Consider the following 22,385-nt stretch of genomic DNA (forward strand, 5'->3'; position numbering starts at 1 on the left):
TTTTTATTAGCAAATTTGTCAAGGTCTGCCAGAGCTGTCATCCCTCCAATAACAGCTTGTACCAAATTCCTTTCATCCCCTGTTTGGTGAAACAGCAAACGAATAGACACCAAGAAGACAGAAGCCAAAGCAGAGATAACTGCTTATGTTGAATTGCGTTATTCTGAGACAGAGCAGGGACATTTCGGGCCAGCACAGAGGTAATTAGTGGCTGGTCATGGACACCCGAGTATTGTATCAATCTGAGTTCTGTGCTTGTCTCACTTTGGGAAATGGCTCAGAAACAACCTACATGCCTGTCAATGCTCTGTGAGCAAAATTTTGCACAGGGCAAGGGGAGAGAGTAAATATCACAAAAGTGGTCACTTCCTGGTCCACAAATTTCAATAAGTTTCCTCCAGATGGACTCCAGCCTCACCTTATTTTTGTACAAGAAATTAGCTGAAATTAATATATGGGCTGACAGTTCAGCTTCAAGTCAAAAGGAAGAGATGCCAGGAACAAATACTGGCTTAAAAAACACAGAAAGAAACAGTTACGTCTCTACATTCCTACTGCATTTTTCTATTTTTTGTACCCAACCGAGACGTAGAAAGTGTGTGCACTACAGGTGTGGTTCCACTGCAAAAGCACATTTGGATTTACCCACTTATTTTGCAGCTGTAAGTTGCCTAAATTCCAACATCTTCAATCCTGGCTATTGATTGGGGCTGAATATGGACTTAGCTTTTATAAGGAGAAGTCATTTCTGTCCATGACAATCTTATGTTATCGTACAGTTAAATCTATCTACTATTTTTTTTCCCCTTGGCCATAAAGAGAAATCACAAACACATCATTTCTGATTGTCCTCAGGAAACGTGGAGCTGACTGTTCCCTGGAAACATTCAAACAGAGAACGTTCTTATCGGCAGTGAATCGTTTCTGTGGAGTCATCCCTGGGTGCAGGGGAAGGGCATGGAAGACCCCCTCAAATCCCATCCAGCAGCAACCTTCCTGGTAAGTCAAATGGAAGCATCTTTCCTCTAAGCTGCCTAGTGAGAAAAGCAATAAGCCGCGACTCCTATGGTGATTCCAGAAATGGAATAGCTGCCCACAGAGCGCTGTTGTCTGTCTCTCTAGGAGTGTCGCCTGTCGCCTTTGTAGGAATTTGCAGTAATGCAGATAACTGCAAAGAGGCAAATGCTTACCAGGATTTTCCCTGCCACAAAGCCCTGGACCTTGGCAAGATTATTTTCCTCCCACAGTGATGAAATAGAGTATTAAATGCATATCTCAAAATGAAAAATACGATAACAATCCCTTCTTAGCTGGCTGTTTATAGAAACTTTTCATTCTGGGTTCATTACTGATCTTTTCTTTCTCTTTTAATTGAAGGCAGATAAAATTAGAGATGCATGAACCCATGGCAGAGAATGTCTCTTTCCATGAAAAATGGGAGATCTAAAACTCATATCAAACAGAAAACACTTTCAGATCACAGATAACATCTCTTACCAATTTGTATCTCCATAAGCTAAAAGAATGGCAGATATAATCACTTATAAATGATATTGACCAGTGGACAGAAATGTTATTAAAGAGAGACAAAGAAAAAAGGTTGGGAGAGATGGAGACACTTTTCACTCGGTGGTTCGTATTTGACAAGAGTCTCTAATATAACACTTGTGGGAGCTGGAGGTGAGGGGGCTGGACCACCTCCCAAGGTGTCGAGGTGTCGCTGGAGTCGTTTGAAGTGTCCAGTCCCTGAGACACGTAAAATCATAGAGAAGCAGACTTTGGTAGGAGTTGTGGAGGAGTTAAAAAGCCAAAAGCTCAGTTTGGGAAGTTAATTTAGAGACGTCTATTAGCGACACGAGTGGAGTGGGCGTGGTTGGAAACAGGAGCTCTGGGGAGAGGGCGAGGCTGGGGATAGAAATCTGGGAGTTGCTGGTGTGTAACACACACTTAAAGGTGTGACCCCGAATGCAATCATCTTAGGAAGGAGAGAGACTACTGACGGGAGGTGGGGACATTTATCGCTGAGATGAGGAGGAACCGGGGAAGGAGACCAAGAAGAAGCATCAGCCAAGGGAGGCAAAGAACTAGGAGAGATCGGAGTCAAGACAAGAAAGAGCCTCAAGAAGCAAAGAGCAATCAGCTGTGCCATGTACCGCTGAAGATGAGTGAAGGGGACCCTTGGCTTTGGAAAGGCGGGGCTGGCTGGTGGTCTTGCTGAGAAGTGTTTTTCCACCGGCTCACCGGGGACCATGCCTGAAAGAATTGGAGGCGGAAGACAATAAAAGAAGAAAGATGGAGAGGGTTGAGTACACATGGACATTTCAAGAGGGGACCCAAGCAGGCAACCGGATGCAGACACTAAGTTGGCCACGGATGAACCATTATTGTAGAAAATTGGCCCACTGGAAATTGGTGATTCACGAGGTCCATTTGATGTGAAGACACAAATACTGTCCAGGAAAAAACGGGTGGAGAAGTTCTCAAAAGAATTATTCAGTATTCTCGCATCTGAAACACAGCCATGGTGAAACCAACCACAGACAACAGGGTTGAGTTAGAGGGTCTCCGACATCAGGATGTAATATTCAGATGCAGATAGACACTCAGCTGAAATGATACTAAAAATTAGTGAAAGCAGAGAAGTTAAGCAAGATGGCCGGGGCAAAGTGAATTTGTCCTGAAAGAAATTTCAGTGGGGGGCTTCCCTGATGGCGCAGTGGTTGAGAATCTGCCTGCTAATGCAGGGGACGCGGGTTCGAGCCCTGGTCTGGGAAGATCCCACATGCCGCTGAGCAACTGGGCCCGTGAGCCACAACTACTGAGCCTGCGCGTCTGGAGCCCGTGCTCCGCAACAAGAGAGGCCGCGATAGTGAGAGGCCCGCGCACCGCGATGAAGAGTGGCCCCCGCTCGCCGCAACTAGAGAAAGCCCTCGCACAGAAACGAAGACCCAACAAAACCAAAAGAAAAGTAAAATAAATAAAAGAAATGCATTTCCATTTAAAAAAAAAAAAAAAAGAAAAGAAATTTCAGCGGGGCTGAGTTCTAAAAATCAGGGCCAAATTTGTACTTCCAGTTCTGTCAATGTTAAGGAAACATGAATCAAAAAGTTAAAAGTTTGGTGTGATACTCCCTCTAAGAGGATAAACCTATGTGGGCCTACAGAAAGCAGATGCCTATCAGATGAGGTTGAAAGTCACAGGGCAAGATCCTGCCAACAAAATGTCCAGGGTACAAATCATAAATGTGAACTTGGACTCGTTGATTTTTCTGGACTTTGAAGCACTTGCTGGAAGGGTTAATACCTTAACCTCTTACCAGGGAAAATCTGAGCGAGGGTTAGTCTTACTCTGGTGGGAACTTTTTGTAGCTCATACTAATTCCCCAGGGAAGAGGTTAATCTGGAAGGAAAGAGAGGACAGGACGTGAATCTGCCACGGGTCTCAGCGCTGCTGAAGGCGGGTCGGTCCTCCAGTGGCTGCCCCCTCCTCAAGGTTTGGATGTGGCCGGAAAGCAATGAAGCAGACAGTCACCAGGGAAGCTGAGTCAAAGCACAACAAAGTCACCAGGGATTTCAGTGACAAAGTACAGGAAAAAGAAATGTTGTTTGTGGTGTGGTGAAACGCACAGCCTTCCAGCTGGATATTCCCATGCTTTGAAACGAAGCTGCCAGGAAACAGTTAACTTTGCATATCATTCAATGAGATGACTAGGGAATCTTCACAAATAAGAAATAGAAGAATAATGTTGTTCATCCTTTGTTGTTTGTTTTGCTTTTAAAATTGTGATGGAATTTTATTTGAGGCTTAGGAAGAAACCTTGGATTAGAAAGAGCTAGCATGCAGCAGGTATAACGCCTTTCAGGGAAAATCTAATATCCCATACCTCATAATAAACAAATACATCTTGCTTCTAAAGGGAAAAAAAAAAAAAACCCTGAATTGTTTATTTTGTCTATGGGGATATTCAATCCCTAGACCCTTTTCTTTTTGAGCATCTGTGTTTTCCATCACCTTCAACACCCATCTTGATTTTTCTCTTTGACTTCAGTGATTCTTCCTGGTTTTCCATTACTATATCCAACTTTCACTTACTTTTCTGCATTCTGGTTTCACCCGAAACCTCTGATGCTACATCACCTGGTTACACTAACTATAAGTTATGCTCCGTGCTCGGCGCAGGAGCTGCAAATAACACTTCTATCCTGTTTATACTTATTTTGATCTATAAGGCAGGCAGTTTCATTACTTTTGTTTGTATAGAGTGTCTATTAAATGCCTACATTACTTAGATTCCTCTACTCTACCTTGATGAAAGCACACTTTGGGGGTAATTCCTATCCATATGTTTCTTTCATTTTACAGGACTCTTTCTTCATTTAGGAAAGATTAAATTTACATCAAAATGTGGGAGAAACAAATTCTTTAAGAACAGCAAAAAGCAAAGGCAAGACAGTATGTCTGGATCTTAGAAGAGTCAACTATTCCTATATTTTAATTTCACGTTTTGTTTTTTACCTCATATTTCGAAGGGTAAAATATACCCTCTAGCTTGAGACTCTAGTTTCCTTTACATTGTATGGTAATTCCTTCCGTTTCCACATTGCTTTCCGCATTCTTCCTGATTTCTTCGTCTTCTAAAAGGATGCATTTTACAGTTTTGTTATTTTAAAGGTTTCTTTGTGTTTGATAAGTTCTCTTTCAAGATTATCATCTGTCTCTTCCATCTTGCTGGTTTCCTGTCCATCTCTCAACACACATATTCCTGTAGGAGCTTCGGAGCCATAGTTTTACATTCTGTCTGGGCTTCTTACCTGGACACCCAACTGGCTTGACGTACCAGGTCCGAATAATGTCATCATTTCGCTCCCAATCTAGTCACACGCTGATTTCCTTAGATCGGTCAGTGGCCACACAGGGAGGGTAGCTGGCCCAGGGCTGCCACAACGACCACCAATGAGATACACACACTAAAAGCAGTGTTTGCCTCTGGGGTGAAGCAAAGAACGCAGCCTTCAGAAATAGGGGCTCTTGGCCTGGGGGACGGTCTTAGGTAACGTGATACCATGGGAAGTACGGGGAGACTCCCAACCTAGAAAATAAACTCCAGGTGAATTCCAACTTAGTTCCCATCCTACTTGTCTCCTGACATCACCGAATGTGACATCCTTAATGTGGATCTTCATTTCTTCCCAGGAATCCTTGCTGTAAATGAGAAAACAGATGACACCTAGGAATTGATCCACCTTAGACTGTTATCTACAGACATTTACACATAAGAATCAAAGCCTAAGAGCAAGAGGTCAAATAAAAAAAAAAAAAAACCCTACAAAAACAAAATTAATAGAGTGGGAAAGAAAAACCCTGAAATAAATAGGCTTCCTCAGAAAGTGAGATATAATCCATTAAAAAAGAAACCAGGGCTTCCCTGGTGGCACAGTGGTTGAGGGTCCGCCTGCCGATGCGGGGGACGCGGGTTCGTGCCCCGGTCCGGGAGGATCCCACGTGCCGCGGAGCGGCTGGGCCCGTGAGCCGTGGCCGCTGGGCTTGCGCGTCCGGAGCCTGTGCTCCGCAACGGGAGAGGCCACAACAGTGAGAGGCCCGCATACCGCCAAAAAAAAAAGAAACCAAGGAGGGGGAGGAGCAGGAGGTAAAGGAAGAAGAGAAGGAAAAGAAGAAACAGATGGAACAAAAGTTGTTAATAGGAAGAAAAGAAATCTCTCAAGGGTTTTTGTTTTGGAGCTCTAAAATATTGCTGTGGAAACAAAAGACTAAAGATTTAGTGAGTGGATAATAAAGGGTCTTGGTGAGAAACTAATTTGTAAAGAGGAAACGTGTGTGAAGGAAATAAAAGGTGGGTATTGAAAAAAACATTGAAATATGGACAATAAATTTATAAGTTCTAAATCCACCTCTAGGAGTTCTAAAAGCCGGGTAAAAAGGTATGTAAATGATGAAAACATCACAGAAACTTATAGAAACATAAAATAAAACTTAAAAGTGCAGAGGAACGAAAGGGTCTGTCCACAGGGTGCAGAGCAGAGTAAATTCACATGCTCTGCAGAGTCTAACTATATGGCAGATAGTAGGATTAGGAAAACAGAAAGCAGCTGCTAAGAAATTATTTCTGAGTACTTAGAGGCCTAATGTAAAAATAATTGTCATCTGGAACTAAAATGCCACTGGATTTTAAGGAAACACAGGAGGTGGCTGAGTTGGAAGGAAAAGTAAAAGCATGTCAAAAATAGAGTCTTTCAGTGTGCAGCGGGGAGAGACACAAAGGAATATGTAACCAAAACATATTTTGTATAAAGCTTCTGAAAACAATAAACAAAAGGAAAACAACTCAATAGAAAACAACCAGGCAAATAGTATACAATCACAATTCACAAAAGTCCAAGGGCCAACGAACAAGTAGTTAAAGAAACAAAAATCATATAAAAAGTGACGAAATAGTACTTTTTGTTCTCCGGATTTCAAAACTTACAAATTATACTGCTTAACGCGTATTAAGTGCTTACTGGGTGCATGGTCCTGGAGTGAACGCTCCAAAGACATGACCTCACTCAGTGCCCGCGCTAAGCCTGCGTTATTTATATGAACAGCCCATCTGTGTGGATAGGAACGCTGCAGCGAAGATTGTGGAGATTTTCCACTCCTCCAGACATCCTGTCACCTCCTCTGCACAGCTGAAACTCTTGGAAGCCAACTCAGAACGTGTTACATCCACTCCTCACCTCCTTTTTCTTCACTCATCAATTTACAGCAGTCTTTTTCTCTACCTCCAGTGAAATTTTTATTTCCAAGCAAACCACTATTTTATTGTTCTGATTCCTACATTTCAGCCTCATCTTTACTGGTATCTACAGCTGTTTGACATTGTGTTTTTCTTGAAGGACCTTCCTCCCCGACTCTGTCCCAATGTTTGCATGTTTCTCTTGACCCTCTTTGCTCAACCCCTCACCCCCGCCTTTCCCTCTTTGCCTTGTCCCCCACCTCCCAAGCCCCACAGTGCTCTCCAAGAATTCGTTTTAAACAACTTTCCTTAAAATACACAGACTCTTTCAGACAAACATATTATTATATGAAATAGAAAATGAATATGCACTGGGGCTTCCCCGGTGGCGCAGCGGTTGAGAGTCCGCCTGCCGATGCAGGGGACGCGGGTTCGTGCCCCGGTCCGGGAGGATCCCACGTGCCGCGGAGCGGCTGGGCCCGTGGCCACGACCGCTGAGCCTGTGCATCCGGAGCCTGTGCTCCGCAACGGGAGGGGCCACAGCAGTGAGAGGCCCGCGTGCCGCAAAAAAACCAAAAAGAATATGCACAGAAGACAATTACATTTCTTAAGATAAAAAAATAAGTATGGCAGCTATGACCTTAGGCCACAAAATCAGACTATCTCGTATTAAACTTGTTTATGTTCAAAAATATACTCTTAACTATGATGGTTGTTTTGGTATAAATGGGGCTAGAAAAAGAATACAGCACAGTAACTTCCTGACTTGTACCAGATAATAATCTAGTAAATACTCCAAGAGAAAGAAACTAAAAAACAGAAGCAAGATTTTATCTTGTTAAAATCATGAAACACTCAATTTACCTCCATTTTTTTCAAAACTGGTCATGGAATTGAATCACAGTCTTTTTAAAGGAACGCCTCACTGGACCATCTAATACTATATAGTGCAGCAAAAGTTCAGAAATAACAGAAGTAAAAACAATAAATCACCAAATAATAGTTAATCAAAGTTTACTGTGCACACACCAAAGAGACGGTGTGCGTCCAGGGAGCACACGCCAACCAAAACAAGGAAAGAAGCTCTGGGGTGTGTTGTTATAAAGCAGCTTATATAGTGAAAAGCAGTGACTGCTTATTCTTCACGGTGATTGATTATAATAGTAGAATTTTCTTAAATGATAGGAAATCGGTTAGTGTTATCTCATATGAACCTTGGGGAACGCGGGTTTTCCTCATGATTTACAGAGACATAAACAAGAAATGACCCGGGTCAAGGTAGTCTTGCAAAATAAGCTAAATTAAGCTTTGTTTGTATGACTAAAATGGTATTGCACACTCAGGGAATTTTCGAGGCTGGTCGTCATTGGTTTTTTATTTTAACACCTGCAATCCAGCATTCTTGAATGCTATCTGTATAGGTAGCAAGCTTCAGAGGCTTTAGAATCTTGTCATAAATTGTTGACTTGCTTAGATCCATATAATTGAGATAAATAATATCTCAAAACAAACACAGCAAAGGGTAATCATTGCTTCTGTCATTGATTGAACCCCAGGTTAACGGTTGAAAAAAGATTGAGAAATATTAGACTCTATTGTTCCAGAGGTGCCGACAATAAATAATATTTTACCATCAAACTGCAGATTCTAGAACTGTGTTTAGTGTTTTTAAATCCCCAGTATTAAATATGAGGATTCAAGAAAGAGAAATTAAAATTCCCAGAAATTCTTTTTTTTTTTTTGGTGGTACGCGGGCCTCTCACTGTTGTGGCCTCTCCCGTTGCGGAGCACAGGCTCCGGACGCGCAGGCTCAGCGGCCGTGACTCATGGGCCCAGCCGCTCCGCAGCACGTGGGATCTTCCCGGACCGGGGCTCGAACCCGCGTCCCCGGCATCGACAGGCAGACCCTCAACCACTGCGCCACCAGGGAAGCCCCCCAGAAATTCTTAATATTAAAACTTACTCTTCATTTTTTGTAACTCTTTATTTTTGTATCTTAACATAACAAGTGACTGTGATGCTAATCTGTGGCAGAATTTCACTAAACCTTCTAGAGTTTTCTTTAAAAAAATTATAACTATGTAGAATATAATAAAAGCATGGCTTATTAACAAATAGATTTTGATGTATTTAAAAGTACTAAAAAACAAATATTCAAACAGTAAAAATATTTGGAAATATAGAAATGATCTCTACTCGATAGAGACATCGATTGGCTATAAAGGCAGTAATAGCAGGGAATATTGATACTAAAAACAATTTTGTAAAAATTGAAAGCTAATACTACAAATATTTAATATTAGAAGATTTCATTACCTTAAGTACAAAGGATTCATTGCCCTATCCTATAATGTTGATCTTTGTTTCATGACAAATATCCCAGGTATAGAAAATGTCCCATTTTGCGTTGAAGTTGGTGAAAAAGAAACATTGGTGAGAGAAATTAAAGAAGATCCAAATAAATGAGGAGCTATATACCGTCTGACTTCAAGACAATATAAAGCTGTAGGAATCAAGACAATGTGACTTTTCGGGCATGAAGAAGAGCAAATAAATTAATGGAACAGTATAAACAGGACATACAGCCCAGAAATAGAAACAAACTTAGTCATTTGATTTTCAGCCAAGGTGCCAGAGCAATCCAAAGGAAATTGAAAGTCTGTTTAAAGATGGTGATGGTAAATCTGCACACCCATAGGAAAAAAACACAAAGGAGCAAACTTTGATCCATGCTCTACCATGTACACAAAGTTATTTTGAGCTTGATTAACCTAAATATAAAAGCTGAAGTTATGAAGACTTTAGAAGAAAACATAGGAGAACTTCTTCATGACATGGAGGAGGAACAGCCTCTTGGCCAAAGACACAGAAAAAGCCATAAACATCACGGGAAAACAGCGATAAATTATACGTCATCAAAAGTAAACGCACCGACACATCAAAATACATCCTTAAAAACACATGGCATGCCACAGAATGAGAAAATATTTTCAAAAAACGTGTCTGACAAAGGATTGGTATTTATAATATATAAAAGGTTCTTATAATGCAATAAACAGTCAATTATAAGATCTTAACAAAAGATTTGGACAGACACTTCATAAGGAAAGAAATACAAATATCCAATGAGCATATGAAACATCAGAGGACATTAAGTAAAGGGGAATGAAAATTAAAACCATAGCAAGACTGTTTGCAGGAATGTAAATTGATACAGCCACTACGGAGAACAGTATGGAGGTTCCTTAAAAAACTAAAAATAGAACTACCATGCGACCTAGCCATCCCACACTACTGGGCATATACCCTAAGAAAACCATAATTCAAAAAGAGTCATGTACCAAAATGTTCATTGCAGCTCTATTTACAATAGCCAGGACATGGAACCAACCTAAATGTCCATTGACAGATGAATGGATAAAGAAGATGTGGCCCATATATACAGTGGAATATTACTCAGCTATAAAAGGAAACGAAACTGAGTTATTTGTAGTGAGGTGGATGGACCTAGAGTCTGTCATACAGAGTGAAGTAAGTCAGAAAGAGAAAAACAAATACCGTATGCTAACGCATATATATGGAATCTAAAAAAAAAAAAAAATGGTACTGATGAATCTAGTTGCAGGGCAGAAATAAAGATGTAGACATAGAGAATGGACTTGAGGACACAGGGTGGGAGGGCGAAGCTGGGGTGAAGTGAGAGTAGCATGGACATATATACACTACCGAATGTAAAATAGATAGCTGGTGGGAAGCAGCCACATAGCACAGGGAGATCAGCTCGGTGCTTTGCAATGACCCAGAGGGGTGGGATAGGGAGGATAGGGAGGCTCAAGAGGGAGGGGATATGGGGACACATGTGTGCATATGGCTGATTCACTTTGTTATACAACAGAAACTAACACGGTATCGTGAAGCGATTATACCCCAATAAAGATCTATTAAAAAAAAATAAATAAGTAAAATGGAGAACCAACAAGGACCTACTGTATAGCACAGGGAACTCTGCTCAATATTCTGTAACAACCTAAACGAGCAAAGAATTTGAAAAAGAACAGGTACATGTATATGTATAACTGAATCACTTTGCTGTACACCTGAAACTATCACAACACTGTTAATCAATATTTGCAGGGCAGGGATAGAGACACAGGCGTAGAGAATGGACAAGTGGACCCGGCGGGGGAAGGGGAGGTCGGGACGAATTGGGAAATTAGGCTTGACATGTGCACATACACTACCATGTGTAAAACAGAGAGCTAGTGGGAACCTGCTGTACCGCACAGGGCGCTCAGCTCGGTGCTCTGCGGGGACCTAGATGGGTGCGATGGCGGGGGGGGGGCGCGGGGGAGTGGAAGGGAGGTCCCAGCGGGAGGGGATATAGGTATACATACAGCTGATTCACTTCGTTGTACAGCAGAAACTCACACAACATGGTAAAGCCACTATACTCCAATTTAAACAACTGTACTCCAATATAAAATAAAAAGTTAAAAAACTAGCTCATGGTATGTGCTGATCTTGTCTACGACATAGCCTCTCTTGACTTCGTTTTCCCCATGGTGTCTATTTCGTAGGGCTGTGGAGAAAAGGAGCTAAGATGCCTCATCCAATCTGAGGACAGGTGAACATGCGCGCACGTGCTAAGATCATTGGGTATTAATACCACCTCCACGATCTCAGAGAGCTCTTCCATGAAGAGCAGCTCCAATTCTGCGAGATTCTTCACAAATATAAAGTGTAGCTGTGGTTTATTCGTGCTTGTCAAGCCCATGATCTCTTGCCTCCATGGCACCCCAAACCGAGGCTGGTCAAGCATGGGGACCGAGCGTGGAAAAGAGAAGAAAAAGCAGATCAGATGGAGAGTTTAGGTTTAGGCCTGGGTTTCAGAAAGTAAGCGCTCTGTCCAGGAGCCGCCCAGGGAACGCGGTGACCTTCTATTATGCTACATTGTATTTCATGGCGTCATTCCTGAGACTAAATTCTCTAGTGACATTTCATTTAGAAAGCAAGTCGCCTGAGTTGAACCTTGTCCATACGCACGCATCCGGTTTCAAAGAACACGGTCCCTTATTTACACTTTCCAAGTGACAGAGTAGGTGGCTTTAGCACAGGCCATGGAACGCCTGGAAGTTACAAAAGCTGCCGCCTGTGCTTCAGACAAAGGCAGCTGTCGAAAGTTCTCGGGATTACGCAAACTCTCTGCCACTGTCGGGCCTCCTCAAACAGCCAGTATTTAGTATGTGAAAGGTTGCCTCAAAATGAGCACTGATTTCACCCCCAGCAGTGAAGGACAGGACCCCCACGGGAGGCCAGAGGCAACAAGGATGTTCTGTCTGAGCCCAGGTCACTCCGTAGAAGGTTGCAGTCAGGACCGGTCTGGGCTGACATTTCAACACGAGAGACCTGAGACACAGCTACCTTTCTTCCTTTACAGAGTGTAACCCAAGTACACTCGCTCAAAGCACCGCTCTGAAAACACCCAGCAGACATTTTCCCGTTCCTTTGGCGGTGGGACTCTATAATTAAGCGCCCCCCGCCCCGGTTCTGTCTGTGATCAGAGATCGGCAGCCGGTGTTTAGCCCTGTGCTGTGAGGACGCCCAGCGCCAGGCCTGTGTCCCTGCTGGGGGGAGGGGGAGGCCCTGGTGTTAAATCACCCATCCCCCCTCGTCCAGGCCTCTCCCTGCGGTGGGTGCTTGTGAGGACATCAGCCTCGGGAGGTATCAGGGTGCGACACTCTGTCAGCGGACTTTAAAATAAAGATGAAGACACAGCAGGGCTGTCTGTCCACCGTTTCAGGAGAGGAGATAAAGCTGTCTCTTTCGTGGTTCAGTGGAAAACGTGTGGCAGTAACCGTTGGGGGGGTGTGATGAGTGCAGGCTCCAGAATGTTCTGTGCAAACCCCTTGGCCTCAGGACCCACTTTCCCTCAGGGTCAGTGGTCCCAGGGGAGGTTGCTAGCAAGCCATGAAGACAGGTCTTACTCTGTCATCTACGGCGGGCAGACTCTGAGGTTACCTGGGTTATTTTCTTCAGGAGTTCTCAAAGCCTTGAAAATGCTGAGTATAGGATGCTGCCGAAAGGCGGCTGTAGAACATCCAGCGCCACTGACGACACACGCTCCTCCCCACAAAGCACCCCGTGTGCCCTCAACAGCGCTGTGGACACACAGCCTCAAAAATACATGTGGAGTAGCTGATATAGTCCCAGTAACAGAAACAGGCTCCAGTCAGCTGGGACAATTGAAACCACAGGCTTCAGGCTGATTGCCCAGATCCCATGTGGGAGGCTGTCTCATAACCACGGGGGATGGGAAAAGCCAGTGTCCAGAGGACTGTCCTTGGGTGCGAGTGAGGTCACGTCTCCCTGGATGTCCAGGGAGTTAAGCCTGCGGTTGCACTAAGCACACAGGTAAAGAGGGAAAGGAACCGGGTTCTGACCCAGTCCCTGAGCCTGCGCTGCCTTGCAGCTGCCCACAGGGCCCCAGGCCCATGGGTCCATTGTCTGTCCTGATGGGAGGGATACTTCTGACTCCCTGGATAAAACCAAGTGCAGAGAAACGTTCAAAGGAGCCAGAGAAAATTAAATTCTCTCCTTGGACTTCTGTCTGTGTGATGGGGAGGACTCTGGGCTTGGCCTTAGGAGACCTACATGGTCATTTCCTGGTCTTTATGATGAGAAGATCACTTAAGAGAATCTCCAGGGTACCTTGAAGGTGAAAAATCTAAAACTCTGTGTCCGTATCAGACCACGTTTGCTTACCTTTGCCTACTCAACACCTTGTTGCTGTTTGTTGAGCGACAGTTACCCTGTGGTCCATTAGGGAAGGAGAAAAGGAAATAGAAAGCATGAGTTTTACAAGGAATTTCTAAGCTTCTCTGTGCAGTGCACTGTTCAGAGAAAGAGCTATAGCGACGCTGGCATGTTCCCCGAGGGCGTGACTTGGGTTAACACAGTGGCTCTTATAACGTCACCGACTCTTGTCTACAGCCATCGCCCTTTGGGGTGCTTAGGGAACAAGTAGGAATTCCCCCCTTTCCTTCCTTCCTTCCTTCCTTCCTCCCTCCGTCTCTCCCTGCCTTCCTTCTTCCCTGCCTTCTTTCCTCCCTCCCTGAAATAAAATGAATAAAATAAAGTGATAAAATAAACCTATAGGAAGTAATCAATTTCTTTCATGGCATTATTATGAAATTTTGTATGCTCTTGATTAAGGCTTGTGTCAGATTTCAATGCGAGTTGAAGCTCTGCACTTGATATAAGGCTCATATTTCTTCATCTCATATACTGTAGAGAAATAGGAATTATTACCCTCCTGATATGACAAAAAGTACTGGACTGAGTGTTCTAGGATTAGATTTCAGTGTGGCAAACGGCGCACCGCCTTACAGCTTCTTGGTAACAGCCATGTCCACAGAAACACACGATCACATTTACCCAAACACTGCTCCTAATGATCTCGGTTGCTGCTGATAGCAAAAGTTGGTGTTTCAGAATCACCTTTCATCTTGAGACTCAACTTCCTGTGAAATGTAAGTAGCCCCTCCACTCCCAAATGGCATTAGTGCGGCAGGATTAATACCTCACATGCTCTCCTTTGCGCTGGGTTGAGAACAATGTTCTCATGCAGTTGAACTGTTCATCTTGCTAGTTAATACGATTGCTATAACCTCCACAAATCGTGCGTCTTTCAGGATGCTCCCACCACCTTCCATGTTCCATCTTTTTTTTTTGTGGTTCGCGGGCCTCTCACTGCTGTGGCCTCTCCCGTTGCGGAGCACAGGCTCCGGACGCGCAGGCTCAGCGGCCACGGCTCACGGGCCCAGCCGCTCCGCGGCACGTGGGATCCTCCCGGACCGGGGCACGAACCCGCGTCCCCTGCATCGGCAGGCGGACTCGCAACCACTGCGCCACCAGGGAAGCCCCATGTTCCATCTTAATGGGTCTGACATTCAATTTTGTAAAGGGTTATTTCCAATTATTAGCAAAAAGATTTCTATTTCAGCATTTGATATCATTGCTGAGATGTGCTTACGAGGTGATAAAATAGGCATTCTGTTTCCCCAACAGTCTCTGTGAGGATGTTCTGTAATAAGACAGCCATTTCTGGATGGGTGTGCTCTCCGAGTGGCTCCGTACACCCGACTGACTTCAGAAAAGCAAACTGACTTCGATTCACTCATTAGGGAACAATATTCTACAACCCGTCAGAGAATAAAGAGCTTGAGTCATTGGATTCTGTTGCCAGAATCCAAATATCAGGACTATAGCTGGTGGATGCGTGCAGAGAGCAGGTGTCACTTCGACGAGGGCACTTGAGGAACTAACTACCAGATGCTCCTGATGCCTCTAAAATAGCCAGGAAATAATAAAAACTCTAAAAGCACGGTCACCGTTTGCTAGGGGATAGGATTTCCCATTACAGGTTCATTCTGTGGGGTGAGGGTCTCACGCCTTTGGAAGGGGTATCCTTACATCAGATCAGCCTTGGGTACCTGACTCTGAATGAGGTCAACTCTCCTTAGAAGAGCTTTTCCTGGAGGAGGCTCAGGAGAAGCACGGGGTTACTGGCGGGCATCTAAGGACCCAGAGCTCCCAGACCTAAAGCGAAAGGCCACCCACACCTTCTGACAGGATCCTGCTCTCACCCGGGGCAGCCTTATCCGGGGCTTCCTCGTGGCTGGAGAGAAAGCACCGTCCGGGGCTCCCGTGCCCACGAGGAGCTGCAGCTTTCCGTGACTTGCTGCTTCAATCGGAGGGCTTAACGGCCCCATGGCAGGAGGGCCTTTTAATGGGAACCGCTCCAAAAGCACTTTAAAGACCTCTTTAGAATAAATACTCTAGAGCTGAAGTGGCACTCAGTCCATCCCGCACAGTTGCACGTACACACACGCACACACGCACACACGCACACACAGTTACTCACCATTGTCCTATAATCAACCCCAGTAGTTGGCCAACTGTTCTAATAAATGCTGATGTTTGTCTACGCCCACACTGCTTGGCTCATGGCACACGGTTCTGACTCACCACTGCACCCCTGAGCCCAAGGCACCCACGTTTGCTGTGCAACCTAGAGGTTAGGGTCTGGGTCAGGTGGGCAGCACCTTGGCATAAAGGAGCACATCGTGTTGTGAGGGTGGAGGAGGCGAGGTGTAAGAAGAGCAAATAATTGACCAGAAAACCTCCTTCTTGCTTTTCGTTTGTTTGTTGGAAAGGAACCGTTAGGAAACATTTTAGCTGGCTGACTTCAAAGAGAGATTCGGGAAGCCAAAGGCCACTCAACAAAAATGTAGGATTCGAGACTGAGTTCGAGACCACAGCTGCCCCTCCTCCCCGGTCTCCTCACTAACCCTTCCTCCCTGGTCCCCATAACACTCCTGGCTCTGGTCCGGGGCCCTGTGTCCGCTCCGGGTTACACCAGGAACGGGCAGCGGTGTTTCATGCCAGGGCCCCGGCTCTGCGGCCGTTGCAGAGCTGACGCTATCGGAGCACGTGGCATCTGTGTTGGATAAACCACACGGCTTCTCATCTCACTGCTTTCTCTCAGCTCTGGCCTCTTGAGCCAGTGGTCTTTGAACCACGAGGAGCCCACCTGTCAAGTCAGAGCATCACGCAGGTGCCTGGCCCGGTTCTCAGAGCTGGGAGCTCAGGACCAGGAGGCCTGACGTCACTCCAGGTCACAGCCCACCTGCTGTCCACCGAGAAGGCGAGCACACCCATCACAAGCCTACCCTCGGCTCTGAACTTCTGGGGAGCACGAGGGACCCCCGGCAGCCTCTAATTTGGAGTCAAGGTGCTGAAAAGAATAGATGAGCAGTGAAGCACAGGCACATTGCTGTTACTAAAAATGCAGCCCTAAGCCTATGTCCTGTGGATGGCGTGTCCTACTGAGGGATCATCTTGGCTGTGGTTAAAAGTGACGTTCACTTCCTAACTCATTACAGGAGGCAAACATCGTCCTGATACCAAAACCAAAGCCATGACAAGAAAGGGAGGCTACAGGCTAATATCTTGCATGAGCATGGATACAAACATCCCCAACAAAATTCTAGGAAAACAAACCTAACAATGATTAGAAAGAATTACACACCACGACCAAGTTGGATTTACCCCAGATGTACAAGGCTGGCTCAGCACCCTGCAGTCAAGTCTTGTAACCCATCACGTCAACAGACTGAGGAAGCAAAGTCACGACTGTCAGTAGAGGCGCGACATTAATAATAGGGAAAATGCAATGGAGTGCGGGGAGACATTTGAAAATATAGGTTTTATAATCATTTAGTTAAAGCGAGGCCAGCAGACCAGGAGACGGTTGCCAGTGAACCATAGTTTGATACAGTTCCCGAGAAGCAGAGGGCGTTTCTCCTCCCTGAACCGTGGGAAGCACTGGAGTCTGTGAAGAGGCCGGAGCTGCCAGCAAGGGGCTTATTACAACTTCCATACAAAGGAACAAGCAAGGCAGGGTAGGCAGGCTTAGGAGCAGCCGGTCTCAGTGGTTCCGGTAGGCTCTGGGTCGTGGGACTGTCCCTAGCTGTGCAGGGCCTGCCGCGGTGTGATGAACTGTCGAGACTGGCGGGTCGGGGTGTGGACCCTGGACAGGGGCTGTGCAACTGGAAGGAGTCGTTTATTCTCCAGAACCGACCAAGGCTGGTGGAGGGCGGTGCTCTCTCCAGGGTCAACCAGGCCCCCAATGCCAGAGCATCCGATACAGGAAACAAGAGATGCAATCGTTAGAGGAACTCTCTGTACTTTCCACTCATTTTCCTGTAAACCTTAAATTGTTTTAAAAAACAAAAGCCTATTTTTTAAAAAAAGTAATGTACAACGAAAGACACATTTTAACAAATTAGTCTGGAATTTCCTCTGTGTTTCGGAGCTAAAAGAGGCACGTCATGCCTGGGCCTTTGCGTTTTATCCCCTCTCCCACATCTCTTTAAAGGGTGGTTGCTAGACCACGTGCCAAAGCTAGAATCCACCCTACCCTCCCTCCAAACTACGTAGCAAGGACTGAAGGGGCCTTTGATCCTTGAAAGATATAAGCAAATAAAAGTGGGGACCGATCCGGTTCATCTGTCCCATTTTTCTGGATTCCACATATATGCATTAATATAGGATATTTGCTTTTCTCTTTCTGACTTACTCCACTCTGTATGACAGTCTCTGGGTCCATCCCTGTCTCCACAAATGACCCAGAAATAGAGACACAGATGTAGAGAACAAACGTATGGACACCAAGCAGGGAAAGTGGTGGTGGTGGATGAATTGGGAGATTGGGGGTGACATGTAGACACTAGTATGTATAAGATCGATAATGAGAACCTGCTGTAGAGCACCGGGAACTCCGCTTCGCCGCACGCTAGAAACTAACACAACATTGTAAAACAACTCTACTCCAATAGAGAAGAAAGAGGGAAAAAGAAGTGTGGGCCGGGCGTGTGGTGTGGTAACAGGACGGCACTCAGGCTGCGTCTATAGGGGGTCTTCACTGGGATCCGTGATCAGAGAACCTCAGTGCAGCTCTTACAGGAAGGAGCAAAGGTGGGACACGGAGAGGACGCACCCCCTGCTGTCCCAGGTCTCCTAGACAAACGAGCTTCTCTCTTCCTTCTCGAAGTCTTGCTAGTTAATACTTCAGGTGAAACATTCCGGCTCCTACACACTTTGCAACGTTAAGTATTTAGCCTTTCCCCTCTTCCGCTCCCCTGCAGAGAGAGACAGAGACAGAGAGACAGACGATGGTATTTCTTTCCTGTGATTCTCGGCTCTGGAATCCCAGAGTTCTTAAAATCTCCTAATCTCTCGGCATTAACTTGGAAACCCTTTGGCTCGCAGAAATCCCTTTTCCGATGCGTTTCACACAGCCCTGCTCGCCAGGCAGGAAGAGGGGTTAAGAAGGTGGCTGACCGGCAGGTTCTGTTCTGCTGGGGTGGAATGTGTTTCCATTTGCTTCTTTTTGTTTTCAGAGAACAGCACTGGAGCCCGTGAATAAGACCCCTGTAATCCCTTCTTGGAAAAGTACATCTTACCGAAGGAAAATGACGGAATCTGTACAGGCCTCACTCCTTTCTGCTCAGAGAAGCCCATGTCCCTGAGGGAGGAAGATGTGGGTGTCTCTGAAGGGAAAGAAGGAGAAACCTTTAGCTACACTGCACCTTAAGGCGGGCTGCCTTCCTCCCAGCGGCTAGAGGGTCCTGAAAGCCTTTGTGGGTAAAAGCCCCTGAAAGTACTGACAGGCTCCAGTTCCGGAAGGATGATTAAGAGGAAAATGGAAATAGATATGGAAGGACAGGTGGGAAAAGTACAGGTCTCTTGTTAAAAACAGCTTTTTAAAAGATCAAGAAAAGAAGGGGTTCCAGGAATCAGGGCTCCCAGGAGGTGGGCGCTGGCCTCCTGCTGGGGCAGGAGAAGGTACCGGAGAGGCCCCTGGCATCGTGCAGGTATAGGGGGCCGCGCCTTCCTCTGCTCTCCCGTCCACTCCTGTTCATCTCACAGCGGGTGGAGGCATGCCCCGGTGCTGGACATGTGGACCTGGGCTCCCTTCTCCCTGCAATGCATTCTCGGTAAAAGGTGCCTCCTATAATCAGAAGCATTAGCTGTGCTCAGAATCCTATCAGATGGCAGCAGGCTCTTAATCCGTGTCTGAGGCTGAAGATTAATAACATTACAGACGCCTGGGTTGCGGTCCCCCATTCGCTTTCCCTGCGTTTGCTTGTCACGGCGAAGACCTTAGGAGGAGCTTTCCTTCTCCTGGAAAGCTCGGACCCCAGTGCCGCAGGGCTGGGTGGTTTCTGGGTCGATGCAGCTGCCCAGAAACAGGTGGTGGCCACTCCTCACGCCTGCAGGGACCTTTCCTTTCCTTCCATGAAGCGCTTCTATCTCCTGGAGTCGTCTTCATAGGCTTAGATGCATTCTGTGTTCATCGTTCATGAAATTCGGAAGGTGGAAGCCATCCTCGTGTCTTGGGCTACCCTGAAAGCAGAGGTGCTGTTGCTGGGAGACCAGGAACCCAATTCTTGGCTTCACTGATGGAGGGGGATACGGATGCCGTCCCGTGTACCCGGGATGGAAAACAACCCACGAGAACATTGCACGAGGGGACCCGGCCACGCAAGAGCGCTTGTGAAGGGAACTGAGAGCAAGGTGTTTGCAGCAGGGCCCCGGGGGCTCTCATCCGGCTCTTATTTGTGTGTTTCGTCTCCTCTTTTGATGGAAGAGAAGGATTTGAGAGAAGGGTAACTCCAGGAAGCTGCTTTTACCAAACTCGAAACTGGAACACTTTCCCAGGGAGTTGCAAGATACTTCAGGAGTTCCTGCTTTCACTTTTATTTTTGCGTTTTTGACATTTACCCTCATTTCAAAAATGTTCAATTAAAATACTCGGCGAAGACATTCTGTTCCTACGTCCCATTCCCTGCGACGGCAGGTCCCGGCTTCAGACCTGCAAGCTGAATTTTGCAGCGACCATTTTGTCTCCTAACAGCATTTAGTTGCTTTTATCTCCTTACTTTTGATTTAAAAAAAAAAAAAAGAATGTCTCTCTTCCACGTGAAATTTCATTTCAAAAAAAAAGACTGACGGCAGATGTTGAATCTGGAAGCTCTTCCACCAAGAATGACAAAAATAAAGAGTGATGCTGAAAGCTGCACTGCATGAAATCCTCTCTCTGCCATCCTTTCCCCAAAACCCTAACTGGCTCTTAAAAGATATTCTGAGAACAGAAATTGGGCATTGCCCGGACAGGCTTTTATGCAACGATCAAGCGATACCTCACCTCCTGCGTTTTCCAAATAGACAGCAGGGCTGTTTTCTCCAAAGTGAAAGAAAATATTGGCAAAAGTCTCACATCATCTGGTCATTTTCAAGGTCACTCACAGCCCTGTTATCTACTGCTTCCTGGTAGCCCGAGGGATGGGCTCAGAGGGCAGGAAAATATCCTTTAACCTTGGTCCGTAAAGGCATATCGCTGGACTTGGCCAGGTAGAGACAGGCAACCACAGACTTCTTTCTTGATGCAGATAAGGGGAGTCAGTCCCTTTGTTACCCGCTGGTGGCTGACGTTGGCATGTACAGCAGCAGGTAGGCGCTGGCACAGAGCAAACAGAATGGCCATTTTAAATGCTTTTGTGCGGTTGGGGCGCGTCCACAAATTGGAGTAGCGAAATCAAACCTCATGCATAGTAATGAGCCCAGAGGTCGAGTTTAGAGAGAACGCCCTCTTGGGTTAATGCAGACGGGCGGACGTGGGAACGACCTTGGAAGCAACACAGAGGTAGTGAGACAGAGAACAGCGGTGAGTGCAGGGGGGGGTCCTTCCAAAACGCTCTCACCCACTGTGTGTCGCTATCTGTGATGGAATGTAGGACAAGTCAGAACAGCTGCCTGCACTTCTCTTCGCCCTGATTACTTTCACCAAGGATGGAGATACATATGCTCATGGGAGACCTTGAGGGGTGGGGCAGACATCTCCCGATCGACAAGGATGATGACTTCACAAATGGAGAGAGACCCCAAAATGTCCCCCGACAGTGGATAATTCCATGAAAGTCCGCTGTCCAGGAACACTGAGGCCGACCTGGACCTGCGGAGCCGACAATCTCACGTTCACGTCACAGAGTGTGACAGCGGCAACAACGCATGCGTGATATCCTGGTTTCCATAGTAATCGAGGATTGGCTCTCCGATCCTTAATTGAAAATAATAATGGCCAACAGTTACTGAGCCCTCACTGAGTGCCGGCTGCTGTAACAGGTACCTTATGTACCTCTAATATCACAACACGACCACGAAGAGTAACTATTTTTATCTTCATTTTAGAGAATAGGAAGCTGAGACCCGGGAGGATAAATAAACCGCACAGCTAGAAAGAGGTGGAGAAGAATTACAAACCGAAGCAATTTCACTCTAAAACTCACGCTGTCAATCACTGCGTTAAATTCTCTGTCATCACGACTTTACAAACGACCCCAAATATATCTAAAATTACAAAAATTTGAAATGCTTTGACTTTGCAGTATTGCATTCTGATTTGATACGTCTCCAGATTATCTCCGTTACTGAATCTGGCTGCGTTGCGTTAGACGTTCACGAAAATTGAACAACGCTAGAACCTTGCGTCTCTTAAAAGAAACAAGCGAATACCCTCACTGACACCGTCTTAATCCTCCCTGAGTGTTGACTGAGCCGAAACTATTCTGAGTGCTGGTCAAGAAGACCTCACAGACCCCTTGCTGATGGGGTTTATCCACTTCTGATGCCACTTCAGGTGTGCAAACACGACAAGTGTGAATCACACAACTGGAAGTAAGTTGCTGGAGACCAGGCTTATTTCATCAGCCGTACTTATGCACGTGGCCGGAGCCTTTTAAAGAAGGTACGAGCTGTTTCCCTCAGCATCTCCCAGCCCTGATACCCGAAACGTGCTTTCCACAGAACTGCACGCTTAGTTGGCCGTGAGCTACAGGGAATATCTGTCCTTCCTTGAGAGAGGGAGTCAGCTTCCTCCGCCGTGCGCTGACGGACGGCTTCCTTCATCCTGACCTTGTACGCTATCAATGCAGCAGGCGTGCAGAGCTGGGCGATCCTCTGCAGAACTAAGGACAAATGGAGCATTTAGGGTAGGGGTGGCTGCTGTCACCAAGGTGCGACATGACTG

The 22,385-nt window shown here is 45.9% G+C and overlaps 1 long non-coding RNA gene across 1 annotated transcript in view; it reads left to right on the forward strand.

Annotated features, from left to right (window-relative positions):
• Nucleotides 1-818: 818 nt before the first annotated feature.
• LOC136792058 (uncharacterized) overlaps nucleotides 819-22,385 on the forward strand; it is an 82,955-nt gene continuing 61,388 nt past the window's right edge. The window contains exon 1 of the long non-coding RNA XR_010835220.1: nucleotides 819-999. This is a non-coding gene — a long non-coding RNA (uncharacterized lncRNA). The remainder of the gene's footprint in view (nucleotides 1,000-22,385) is intronic.

The sequence above is a fragment of the Kogia breviceps genome, chromosome 11 (genome assembly GCF_026419965.1).
Source record: "Kogia breviceps isolate mKogBre1 chromosome 11, mKogBre1 haplotype 1, whole genome shotgun sequence".
Taxonomy (NCBI): domain Eukaryota; kingdom Metazoa; phylum Chordata; class Mammalia; order Artiodactyla; family Physeteridae; genus Kogia; species Kogia breviceps.